Genomic DNA, 14,104 nt, shown 5'->3' with positions numbered 1-14,104 from the left:
GGGATTTTAACCAAGAAACACAAAGGGAAATTCCAGGTGGTACAGTTAAAAGTCCTGAAAGTGCATTACTGGCTCATGTGCACAACACTCTCAGGAAGGGTGGAGTCTCAGACAAAGCTGAATAGGTGACACAGAATGGAGCAGAAAGACTCGGCAAAGCCACAAGAAGGAAGATGACAGAGCCACCACATTATAGAACCATCTTTTGGGAGATTTGCTTCTTGATCTTCCTGGGGCCCGGTGTTGGGCATTTTCTGCAATCATTGCTTTAGCTTTGCCTCCCTCCAATGATGTGAGTTTTTTGTTTTTCTTGCCACAATCATAATCACACTCACACACACACACACACACACACACACAGAGAAGCCCTGCATTGCTTCTAAAATCAAAAGCAGAAAAGAACTAAGTGAATACTACATTTCTTTTCTGAATATCTCTGCACACTAGCTGATCCTTTGAAAATGACCCAAAAGGTATATGCAAAACATCAACAACTGGCCAGGTTTAGCCATGGCGAAGCCCACCTTGAATCCAGACATCTCACTTTTCCCTACCAATGATCTTTGTGTTGCAGGACAGAGTCCCCATGACTCAGGGAGAATAAATATAAGATCTGCAATTGTACAGACCATGGTTTGAAACTCAACTATATGAACTTGGGCCAATTACTGTCTTGTTCCAGTAGGAAGATCTTTATATTATGCCCTATTTGTTGGTGTCTATCATTATGGTCTCATGGTTTCTTATTTTATTCGATGGCTAACAATCAATTTTATCATTATTTATTTTCATAATGAATAGCCCCCAATTTGGCCAGTGGGGCCCTTCAAGCTGGCTTCTATGTCCTTTGGCCATGTCCCTATCATTCCTTGAGTACTTCTTTACCTTCTGGGCTTTCAGGCTCATCTTGTACTTTCTTTGCCCTAGCCCAAGAATAGCCCTTTCCCCAAGAAGATCTGGTTTCAACAAGCAGAGAATAGTATGTAGAAACAAAGACCTAGATGCTAAATATATTCATTGCTTGTGGCATGTTATTGTTTTTAGCCTACATTTATTTCTGTATCTATTTAAAAAAAGAAAAGAAAACATGAGTTCATACTAATATCCCCATTTCCAATTCAGCACCATCTGAATCCTACCTTTCAACCTCCATCCCTCTTCTCCAATACCATAAAACTAGAGCCAGTGATTTTACCTTTACAAACCAGTTTCTCCCTCTGTAAAGTGAGGATAATAATAAACTCCTTGCTCAGCTTTTGTGCAGGTGAAATGTAATAATGTTTATAAACATCATCCCACAGGCCTGCACTGTAACAGGCCTACTGCAAGCCCACACAGTTCCTTGTGTGAAAGAGACAATATATGCTTCCTCCAGGTGGACAGCCTGGCAAACGCAGTGTAAGCTGGCTTTTTGCCCCAACTCTCTCCCTAGACTGGAGCATTTGTGGAGTTTGCAATCTGAATAATAGTAACCCATGCCTGCATCACAGGCACTAAGTAGTTATTGTTATAATAGGCATATGTGCATATTTTTCATGCAAATGTTTCATAAATAGGAGATCCGATGGGGCTAAACAAACTTGTCACCAAGGTTTCAGTCTGATGCAAAATTCAGGGCAACTCAGAGCACACTCAGTAGAACCAAGTATACCTCCAGAGTCATAATGGAAAACAGTGTGCACTCACCTGATACAGGTCATTTTTTAACCTCATGCCTCATTATATCTCACCTTAAACTCTGCATCAGAAGCAGGATGAAGTGAAAATAAAACCCAATCCTCTTATCCACAGGCTCAACTATCAGCCAAGAAGCAGGTGATCTCAGTATATAATACAGTGTACATAAATGAAGACGACACTAAAGGCGAAAAAGTTCACCTAATAGCATGTTTGTGGAGCATCATGTTTGCTGGCAGATGTATGGGTTATAACGGGTGAAGTCCCCACTCCTGGAGTGTTCCGCCAGCTCCCTTTGAAAACAGGAGTATCTGTTCATCCCCAGTTCCCTCAGATGTTCTTTCACAGGGCTTAGTGAACTTTAGATGTTGGGGGGAAACCTAATAAATCTAACTCAATGCTACAAATAGTAGCTCTGAGTTGTAGAGCATTAAAAGTAACACAGATTAGTGGGTGTTGTATGTAAGTAATAAATCTCTGAATTCAACATCTGAAACTAATATTATACTGTATGTAAACAGGAATTGAAACAAAAATTTGGAGGGAAAAAAAGTAACAGACTTCTAAGGTGGTATTTTTCTGTGGAAGACAGCAAGGCTGTTATAATAATATCTGTAGTAGGAATGGGGCGGAGACAATGTAGACAGTCCCCTCTCCTCTATAAGAGGTCCACACTATACAATGTTACAGTGACACAAAACTCCAGGCCACTGTGGCAACTATGCAACCACACTGTTCTTTTTAACCTTTTGAGGGAGGTAGAAATGGAAGATCTCAGAACAATGTTGTCTCTTATCTCTTGAGCCAACGGACAGTGACGCCTAAGAAAACCTTAGGGATGGGGGATATTAAAGAGTAACATCCAAGAGGCAAAGCAGAGGCAATATTGTTGCTCCCTGAGTCCCCAGCTCCTTTCATGTGCTTTCAAGAGTCTCAAAATCCTCAGACTCATGAAGTCCTCAATCTAATGCCTTACCTTGTGTGATGAAGACCTGCAAAAGCCAAGCCAAATGATTTCGCTCGGGTGTTTTTTCAGGATTCCGCTCCCCCTAAACAATGTTCAGGCACCAGAGCCCTATCAAGGAAAAGAGGAATGAGCTTTTCAAAAAAAGAAGCCTGAAAGAGCCTGGCACAGAGTATGCAACTACGAAGTGCTCCATAAACAGGTCTTCCCTCCCTCCTTGTGTAGGACCCTGCTCCTCTCCTGCTGAGCATGGGAGAAGCAAACAGGTTCATTCTTTCCAAAAGAGAGCTGGGTTTGAGCATTCCCTGGGTCACTGAAAGAAACCTGCTCCCTCATCAACAGCCAGGATTCAGAAATATCCCTCATCTTCTGCCCACTTCAAGCACCCGGGTAAATTCCCACCCCAAGGGGTAAGAAAATATCCTCCTGGTGATGGGGGAGGAGTCCCAGCTAACTCTGGGAGGATCAGCTCTGTGTGGGCGGCGGCTGGCGCCTCTGGCAGATCATCGCCAGGCCGCTCTCCGACCACACCTGTGTCCTCTCCCCAGGTCCGCCGTAGAGGCTGTGTCCGAAGTGGACAGAGCGGAATTCGAGCCCACTCCCCCACTTACCAGCTGCGTGACTGGGGCAAGTCACTTACCACTTCTTCATTAGCAAAATGAGGGTCTGGGTAGGTGTTCGTAAGGCTGAGGTGCGGATTGAGTGGGACTATATAGGAAGTACACATATTAAATGTTAACTCTTACCGTTCCAACCTGAAGTTCGACCACTTCTGCTCCTCCCGCGCACAGAGTTCACTGCCTCCCCACAGAGGTACGATGTCAAAGTACCAACACCTCAGCACTGCTTTCCTACGGGGACACTGGCGCAGCCGCAAGGAGAGGTCAGAGGAGGGACCACATAAACATGAGGCTGGAAATTCCGGAGACACCCCTTGTTAGATTTTGCAGACTTCCAGAAGCCTCAAAGCGTTCCTCTTCCATAAGAAGAAAAACCGGAGGCAATCTTCTCCGGCGCCCCTGCCACGTGCCCGCTCTGGCGGCTCCTGGTTGCCTCCACGCTGCCAGCCACCGGGCAGCCTGGGCCCCCTGAGGGCAAGGTGATCCTCCCCGAGAAGGTGGCGTCGCTCTGAGGCACGACGCTGCGGCAGGATACCCAGGTGACGAGCCACAGCAGCGCCTCGGCCACGGGCTGGGCCTGGGCGTGCTTGGCTTCCGGTGCAACCAAGACCCGCATCAGCGGAACGCCAGGAAGGCGGAGATCCTGAAACCCTCCTCAAGACCATCGGACCCCGCGGCAGGTTCCAGCCCGACTTCCGGCTCTTTGAGAATCCCCTGGCAAGCTGCGCGCAGGTGCACCCGCTTCTCCTGCACGTGCAGGAGGCTCTCCCCACGCCCAGCGAGCACGCCACAGCGCTCGTGGCCCACCCCAAGCTCACCTGGTCTCAGGTGTGCGGCAAAGGCGTCGGCTAGAACTTCGGGAAGTTCCTAGAGGGCCCAGACGGTGTGCCCGTGTGAAGGTACAGCCGCGGGTTACTCACCACCTGCATCGGGCCTGACACCGTAGCCCCGCTGTCCCAGGGGCCCCCCAGTGCCTGGGGCGCTCCTCCTACTCCTGGGGCTTGGCAGTCACAGAGCTGCCGCCTGCGGATTTCATCCTCGACGGGGTTTCCTCCAAACCTGCGTGGAGGATCTCCTGATATCCTGCAGAGTCCCCTGAGATGGGTGCTGGTACTGTCCATCCCAGCCCTGCTCCCCAGACCATGGCTCCTCACTAAGAAATTGCCAGTAACAACAAGAAGAAGGAGAAGAAGAAGGAAAATTAGGGGGAGGGGGAGGCACTGCCATGTTACCTCATTAACACAAATGAGTGGTAAAGAAGCAATACCCCAAAGCCAACTGTAATGTGAGGGATTGACTGCAAAATGAAGAAAGCTCAGATTTCTAAACCAAGCAAGAAAGTAAAAATTAGGGCCCAGACCATCGTTTTGGAAGGGGAAAAAAAGAATTAGAAACAGGATAAGCAAAAACTATGACCAAAAAAAAAAAAGCATCCAGCACTGAGGACATCCTGTGGATTTTAACTCTGTGCATATAGGTAATTTAAGTGCACAGCAAGTCCCTGAAGAACTCATAAGCTGAACTAAACTATAAGCAGTTGTTTTCAAAATCCAGCACAGAATTCTGTCTAGACTGTGAGACTCAGTAGATCTGAGGTGAGCATGGCTACAAGCTGAATCAGATAGCTGGGTTTGAATGCTGGGTTAAGTGCAGGCTGAGCAAATCATTTAAAACTCAGCTCTATCCCCTGTATGATGCAAATAACAACAAAATCTATCTCATAACATCTTTGTGAGTGGCAAATATGACAATGAATTTAAGATACTTAGCAAAGTGTTTGACATTTAAGTACCTGATAAATGTCTTATTGTTATTTTCATGGTCCTCCAATTTGTTAAGCAGGAAATAGAGGTCTTAGAAGTGATATTACAATGCAAAGTGGCAGGAAACATCAATGACAGCAAACCAGCATCTACTCTGTTACCCCAAATAAACTCTGCTATGGTAGTCAATTAAACATCGTATACCTCAAAAAAGAAAGTCTAAGCCTATTATAGTGCATTTAAAAAAACTATGGATAGAGAGCAAAAATAGTAATTCAAAATTTGTAACTAGTAATAAAGGTCAATACCACCCCAACTGCCCTACTCCTCACTGCCCAGCAGAGAAGCTGCTCCACATAGAAGGACCCTAGGGAGCCAGGAAAAGCATCATTTAAGCTTTCCACCAGCTGAAGACAACTATTCTAGGATCCCCAAACCCATACATCCCTGCAGAGGCCTTTAGAGGTGGGTGGAAAGTTGGTCAGGATCCTGAGCAGGGGAGGCAAGCATTCTATGAACCACACGGGACTAGGCTAGTTGCAGGATTCTGTGGGCATTACTTGTCCTAGTACTACAAAATTTTTAATGTTGAAAATATATACAAGCATGACAAATGGGGGAACACCAAATGACCATTAGGCTTATAATATGTGTGTGAATAAGCCATCAAAATAGTCTCTGCAAATAAGGGGCCATAAAAATGCTAATATTTCCACCTTTTACTAGTAATAATAATGCATCATCAGGCTGAAACAGTTCCTTAAGTACCTTATGTTCTCTGCTGGAATCAAGTCATTAATCCCATTTATATAGCTAATGGGGAAGCCCGAAGTCCAAATTAAGGTCTTGAAGAAAAGTACTGAAATTAATGACAAAGGGGAATCATTTTTCTCTACAGCTATAAGGTTGCTTTGCTAAATACGTGCTAAATAGCACTTTTTGCCCCTGAACTTTACTTTGAACATTGAATAATCTACTCAGGAAAGAAATGGTTAATAAACCCACATCAATAGTTTTTGAGTTGGTCAACCCAGATATTGCCTGGTCCCTTAATATGTCTCCTTCCTTAAAGTCTCCATGTTCCAGTGTGCCAGAGAACAGAGCAGTGATCCCCATGCCATAACACACTCACCCCAAACTCTGCAAGGTGATGCAGTTTTAGTCTGCCACACCCTTCCACATGAACAATAGTAGCACATAATAGTTATATGTTTTAGTGAAATCCAGGGTCAGACAGACAAACAGACGTGGGTCACATCCCAGCTCTATCAGCATCTGAGGTTTCTGTATCAGTTAACATCTTTTAGGATAGTTTTCCTTGTCTTTAAAGTGGACGGGGAAGTAAAAGTACTCTTGGGATTATTTGAACAATTGTTTATTAATATTAGTATTAAGTGACTTTAAGGGAGGGAGGGAAAATGGAAGGAAGGAAGGAAGGAAGGAAGGGAAAAAGGGAGGGAGGGAGAAAAGAAGAGCAGGCAGGCAGAGAGAGAGGACTCCCTGAGGAGCCACAGCCTTACTGGACAGATATGAGAGAGGACAGGCTAGAGAATCCTCCCCAGAACCCAGGGTCTCTCCTCCCAGAGTCTGGCCTTGTTCTCTTCACTGAAAGACTCAAGAGCAAGAAAGCTGTGAAGCCCAGTAGAGAAGCAACCTCCTAGGAGCCACACACTGGGGGGGCGGGGGCAGGTACCCCTGAGCGGCAGTGATGGCTTTTGCTTATTGCTGGGGGTGGTGGAGTCTGGGCTGTGAGCACACTTAAAGAATACAAAGAGAGGGAGGTGCTGAGTCTGTCTTGTTGCTATGCTCCCAACCGAGAACGTTGCTGCTGAACACTGCATCCTTGCTCCGCAATTACAGTACTAATTAGAGGGGGAGGTTATCGCAAAGGTTCCTAATGCACCTGAGTGACGGTCATTAGCCATTCTGCCCACACATCACCTCTGAGAGAAGCACTGGGAATTCTTTCTCAGCATCAATAGACAACTACATTTCTAAGTCGCTTCTCCCTATTTTGTGCCCAGCACATGGTGGCACCTTATCCCCATGGGTCTCTTAGACCCCAGCTTTCATGTGTCCACAAAAATGAAATAGGAGGTCCACCCTCTGCACTGGGGCCACAAGCTCTGGGATAAGCACAGTGCCCATGCTATTTATCATCCAAAACACTGGTGAAAAGAAAGCACTTGTAATAATGACACTGAGATAATGGGAATAAACTGGGTCTTCCCTAAGCAAATAAGGTCCTAGGGTCATCCTAAGTGTAAGACACACTGATGAACTGGGGAGTGATTCTAACTGGGCTTCATACTTTGAGAACTCTCACAAGAAGAAGGAAATGGCTTACATACTAGTTAGCCTTCTCTCTTTGAAAACTATCATAACTGTTTTTCCTCCTTTAAAAAAAAGAAAAAAGGATAACATTTTAAAATAAAATATAATTATTAATATGAAAGTAAGCAATACAGAAACGCACACAAAAAGAATAAAAAATTACCGAAAATATCACCAGTGAGTGGTGGGGTGGGGTGGGGGAGGGGGTGGGAAAATAGTATCATCATTTGGTGAAAATCATTTTTTCTACATCTCCATACTTGAAGAATAGATAAATGGAAGGGTGGATAGAAAAACAAAATATTCATATGACAGTAGAAGGTATTAAACTACACTAGATATTTTTTAATAAAAGGAGCTGAATTTAATTTTACATAATATACAGAAAAGTAACAGAAATGAAAGTAAGGGAAATACTGAACCTCACATAAATGCTTCTCCATCATAAGGAAGATGAGTTCTTTTGTCCAAACTCCCCAGGTCCCTACAACACTACACACCCTAACCCCCTTCTGACATGATTCCAGGAATAACTTGGATTAAAGAGGTCAGTTTCCAGCTACAGATGGCAGGCAGCCCTAGCAGCAAGTCTGGGGAATACAAAGATAGTCCCTCTACCCCAAAGAACCCCTCATGATCCTACAATCAGGGTCTTCCATTCCCCTCTTCACTCAGTTGGTTGGTGAAAGGCATCTGTTCAGAGAAAATATGTTGCCTATAGTGGTTGATCTGCTGAAGTAAAGAGAGTGCTTGGCTAGAAGTCAGGAGACCAAGTCCCTTTTTCCAGACCTGCATCAGAAAGTTGTCATTGGAGCTTTCTGAGCCTCAGGGTCTGCCCCAAACAAATAGTTGATAGAAGAACAAATGAGAGACTCTGTGGTAATGAAGGGAAGCTTTGAAACTGATGACTTGAAGTTCTAGGTGTGACCATATTGCCTCGGGAGCAAAGAATAAGTAGATGATCATAGTGGGGGTAGGTCACATTCCATGACCTTGGCCATGTCACCTGTAACTTAACCTTCCTGAGACTCACTTTCTGCATCTTTGAAATGAGGATAATAGTAGAACCCAACTCACAGAATCATTGTTAGGATTATGAGACAGCCTCCAGAAAGAGCTCAGCATGTCCTCTGACTCAACAAAACTATTTTAAAATGCCAACAAAATTAATTAAAACAAGTAAGTTTTTATGATGAGGTCTGGGGAAATCCAGGGATGGGCCCTTCCTGGGATGTACAGACCTGAATGGAGTTTGGCAAGGGGGAGCCAAGGCAGCCTTAGAATATTTCTGTGTATATTTAAAATGGAAATGGGAGTGAAACAACCTCCTCCAAGTCAGGTCTTTACCTAAGCCAGCCTTGCCAAGCATGGCTCACGTCCGACATTTACAATGCACTTAACTGTCTGCAGATCATGACATGTGCTAGAGAAGATTCATTAGTGTGGCTTAGAAGTAGGTACCCTGGGGCGCCTGGGTGGCACAGCGGTTAAGCGTCTGCCTTCGGCTCAGGGCGTGATCCTGGCGTTGTGGGATTGAGCCCTACATCAGGCTCTTCTGCTATGAGCCTGCTTCTTCCTCTCCCACTCCCCCTGCTTGTGTTCCCTCTCTCACTGGCTGTCTCTATCTCTGTTGAATAAATAAATAAAATCTTAAAAAAAAAAAAAAAAAGAAGTAGGTACCCTATGCTTTGGACTCAAACATTCATACTTATGAATGCACACTCTGCTACGGATGGGCTGTGTGACCACAGGCAAGTTACTTAATCTCTCTGAGCCTGAGTCTTAATCTGCCAAATGGCAATAATGATTAATTTCATAGAGCTATGGAGATGAGTGAATGAGATTGTGTGTAGGTTATGTCTCCTACATGACCTATTACCAGGAGTATGCACTCAGTAAATAGTAACTCCCATGTTAATAATTTTATCTGTCCCAGCCTTTCAAAATTTACAGTATACTTGCAAGGACAAAGCTAATACACTAAAAGATGAGCCCACGGCAAATGGTAGAAAACCATTACATGCTAAAATTAGGGAAACATCTACTTATTATATATTTACTGAGCTTGTAGTATGTGCCAGACTGTGCTAGTAGTCAGAGATATGGTAAAGAATAAAACAGCCATAGTCCAGCTATTACCATCCAAGTATGCTGGTGACTCACTTAGAGTCTGTGGCATGGGGCACCCAGCAGCCTTCCACGGCTGAATCCCTGTACTACCCCAGACCAATAGGACTCCGTGTGGGATCTTCTCTCTAAGAAACATTCATGTCTGGGGCACCTAGGTGGCTCAGTTGGTTGAGCATCTGCCTCTTGATTGCAGCTCAGGTCATAATCTCAGGGTCATTAGATCAAGCCCTACGTTGGACTCGACACTGAGCGTGGAGCCTGCTTAGGATTGTCTCTCTCCTTTTGCCCCTCACTGCTTCCCCCCATCTAAAAAAAATAAATAAATCTTAAAAAAAAAAAAAAGAAAGAAAGAAACATTTGTCTCTCAAATAGGCATGAAGAGAGGGATCTTTAGCTCACTATTTGCCATCTTCTTTTTAGCTAATGTAATCTGCAGAAACTTGCAGGAAGCTCAGCTAATTCCCAGATCTAAAATCTCAAGAGTCAAGAGCTGTAGTCCTAGGGCCTGATTTGCATTCATGAATATGCAGCAGCACGAGCCTCTTGCTTGGGATTTCTGCCCTTTGATGAGTGTCAGGGCTATGTTTGTGGCTGTACATTGTCCCTTTCTAAATGAAGTGCACGGTCAGGAAATGCAGATCTCAGAGCTGCAGGGCGGGAGGAGCCACACCCAATCTCCAGCCCCTGTCATTTTTTTTCTGCAACTGAATCTCAAAGCTAGACTTTCTCATCTTTGAATTGTTTTCAGTTCTGTTTCGAGACACAGAAAAAGAATATAATATTTTATTTTCCTCTAGACCTATTTTTGAGTGATAGGAAGAAAATGATTTAACTGTAAAGTGCTTCTACTAATAACCTTCTCAGACTCAAAAAGTCCCAGAAAAAGGAAACACCCACAGAAATACTGCTATATATGCTGATCTTAAAAACAGGACAAATAGTTTATATTTCAGAGATTCAAGAGAGATGGAGTTTAATCTTAGACATTAGCAGCCAATTCTATTTTCACTGTAAGGACATTTGTGCCCATAAGAGGCTTTCTGAAATACAACTAAAAGAATACTTGCCTCTCGTCTTCTATCTTGGCAGAAAGGCATTCCCTCAAGAAAAGGCTCAGCAGCCCAAGTCAGCCTTATGGATTGGGCATCACTACCATCATCTGCCTAGCCAACTGAGAAGTTCCCTTTGTTGCAGGACTATAATCCTCTTGGATTTTATCGATGGGGTTGAAGTTCCCTGCACTGTCAGAGGATCTTCTTGAAGGAAGAAGCCAGTCTCGGAGGTCCAGGCAGGACTTGGCCCTGGGTGAGTGCCATATCCATATGGTGCCAGATCTCCCTCCAGATGCTAGGCTTCTGAGAGCTGAGGCTAGAACCAGTAGGGGCAGCAAGAGAGAGCACCAAAGGCCATGGCTAGACATGATATTGTTATTCTTTGGGTGCCCAGAAAGGTATTCCAGAAAACCTCTTACTGACATTACAGATGTCCTTAAAATTAAAATAGAATTGCCAGCTAATGTCAAAGACTCAGCAGCAAGTTGCTACTTTACAGCTGTTACCATCACTAAAGAGACATTTCATCATAGTGGTTATAGGGAAGGGTCTTTCTTATCAGAGGAGAGGAGCCATGCCCTGAGCTGGGACACAGTGAGGGAACCAGCATTCCCTGAACATCCACCCTGATCAGCAAGGCCAGATGCTGCTTCACAACAGACACCTTTAGTGGGAATAACTTCCCCATGAGTTATGCATCATTATTCCCAATTCACAGATAAGGAAACAAAGCTCAGAAAGGTTAAGCCACTTGTCTAAGGTCATAAAGCCAGATGCAGAATGCAAAGCAAGGTCTTTCGACTCCTCCTACGGTTCTTTCCACTCCACGGGATACCTCAAGAGATACATATCCTGGTTCTAGCCCTATCTCTTATTGGCCACAAGTATGACCTTGTGCCCAACAGAGGGACAGAAGTCAAGGCCAGCCTACATAGAGGATAGAGAGATTGATTACATCCATGGCAAGAAATCCAGTGGTTCTAGAAAGACCTCAGAGAAGACTGTTCCAACAATGAGCTGCATCAGATTTGGCTGAAGATGTCAGAGAACTGTTGGTGGGTCACTTGTAAAGGAATGTCTCCAGAGACTGCCTGACTATAAGGTCCTTTCCCGAGGAACCTAAGAGGTGACACCCTCCTTCAGCTGGCCTGTTTTAAGAGGCCCTGGAAGCAAGAGAAAGTTCCAGGTAGCTTCTGAAGATCTCTGTGCACCACAGACAAATATGACTAAGCACTAAGGCAGATGGGTCTCAAATCAGGTGCCTGAAGTAGCTCTGGAATCAGGACTGAGATCAATAGCTCTGACCATAAATCACTTAGACAAGTCACCTAATATCTGTGTGCCTCAGTGTCCTCAACTAAAACACTGACCATGAATATGCTTTGAAAGGAAAAACAGTCTCAACACACAAAGTATATACGACTACAAGGAATAAAAAATGTACAAGGCATAAGATGAAAACTAGAAGGTAAAATATAATTTTAAAAAAGGATAAAAACGAGCAGAAAAGTTAAGGTTACAAGTTTGATCATTTATATAACACAATGACATTCTCTTTGTGTATTTGTTTTTAAACACAAACATTTATGAAAAGATCAGAGGCCATGATTCATGGTGAGTTTATCTATAAACACCATGTCTTTCAAGACGCAGTATCAAAATACCTGAGTCAGAATCCCCAGGGCACTAATTTTAAAGAGCTCCCTGGACCTCACCCCAGACTTGCTGAATCAAAATCTCTGTGGATAAAGCCCAGGACTCTGCACTCTAATAAATTCTCCTAATGGCGCCCATGCAGGTAGTTCACAGACCCCACTCTGAGAACCCTGCAGGCGCATCTTCCAATCACATTGTTAAGCCTGGAAGAGGCATAGCCATCACAGTTAATGAATAAATGGGGGGGGTGGGAGTCAGACAGGTGTTAAACAGGCAGTGCTGGTGTTTCAGGTTAACTGAGGCCCCCAGGAAAGCTTATCATATCACAGTGGAGGATACTGATGCTTGTAGTGGAGTACAAGATTATCACACCCAATTTACAGAGCCCTGGGGAGAGGCTTCGGGGACAAGAAATGAATCCAGAGTTTACACAAGTTCATACATCAGGCTCTTACTAAACCCCAAACTATGTTACTTGAGGATGAAAGGGCCTGCTATAAACTTAAAATAACAACTGTATATGTATACATGTGTTTATGTATTTATGCATTTTACAAGCCTCCCTTTTTCTCCATCCCCCTCCTCTATCCCCACATCAGCCTCTAGTGAACAAAAAGATAAAATGTTCCTTTTCATCTCCTGCTACAGCCAGGATTCCTAATATGGAAAGTAACCTGAATGCCTTTGATACTAAGGTTGGAAGTGGACACCTAATATACTTTTCGGACCTTACTTAACCAGACAACTGTGGGCATGTGGAGTGGTGTCCTTAGGTGAAGCCTTCCTGTGTTTCACACAAGAGGACTCAAGTTTAATGAATTCATCAGAGAGAGCCCAACATTTGTCCTGGCCAAAGCATCCAGTTACTGAGAGTCTGAGAACAGGCCCAGGGGGTGAGAGCTGACCACTTGGTACAGATGCTGAGGTCAGAGAGTCTGCAGACTCTCAAACTTACCATGAAGGCAACACAAAGGTCAGAATCCCAGGTCTCAGCTCTCTTAATTATCAGCTGTGTGAACATGGACAAAGAGTTCACCTCTCTGATTCTCATTTTCTTCATCTGTAAAATAGTGGCAATAATAGTGCACACCTCCTAGCATTTCTATGAATGAACAAGTACAATGACCCAGCAAACTTGCCTAATGTGCTACCCGCCACAGACTGAGCCCTCCATTAACGTGTGTTTAATGTAAGAAAATGCATCTCAGTCATATATCTGGTCCTACATGCAAAACATGTCCAGTGAGTAACTATAATTTATTGAAAAAATACTTACAGTTTGTATATAGAACACTCATTCAAATTTGGAATGTATCTGGAAACACAAAAGAGCCATCATTTTCAAATAGCTACTGGGCCCCTCCAAAGCTGTGTGGTTCTAATGAGACTCCAATGGTATTCGATATTGTGTCACAATGGCCTTTCAATGCTCTGCTTCTAAGCACCAAACATCTGTTCCCTCATGTCCTTTCTCCTGAGCCCCAACAGGAACAGAAGATCTTGTCTTTACTTTGGGCTGGTTGAGTTCTCAGACGAAAAAAAACAAAAACACCTATTCTCATACTCTTGAGTTTGCAGAGAATTCCCCACCTATTCTGTTTCCAAACTGCAATGACAGACTTAGTACGAGTCCTAAATTGCTCTTCATGCATCCCTATGTGAAGGAAACTGGCATCTCTGCAAATCACCAAGCAAGAGGCACTCTGTGGAGCCTAGAATTTTCTGAGTCAGGCCGATTAAGTTCTAACTGTAGCTCTGAGGTTATGGAGGAAGTGGAGGATCAAAATCAAATGATTTTATTTCAGTGTCCACAAAATGCAGTTTCAAGACCATCCCATCAGAATAACCTGGAGGATTTTGAGACTCAGCGATCTACGTATTGGAGGTGATTGATGATGAGAATTTCCA

This window comes from Ursus arctos, unplaced genomic scaffold, assembly GCF_023065955.2.
Source record: "Ursus arctos isolate Adak ecotype North America unplaced genomic scaffold, UrsArc2.0 scaffold_7, whole genome shotgun sequence".
NCBI classification, from domain to species: Eukaryota; Metazoa; Chordata; class Mammalia; order Carnivora; family Ursidae; genus Ursus; species Ursus arctos.
This window is presented reverse-complemented; position numbering follows the sequence as displayed.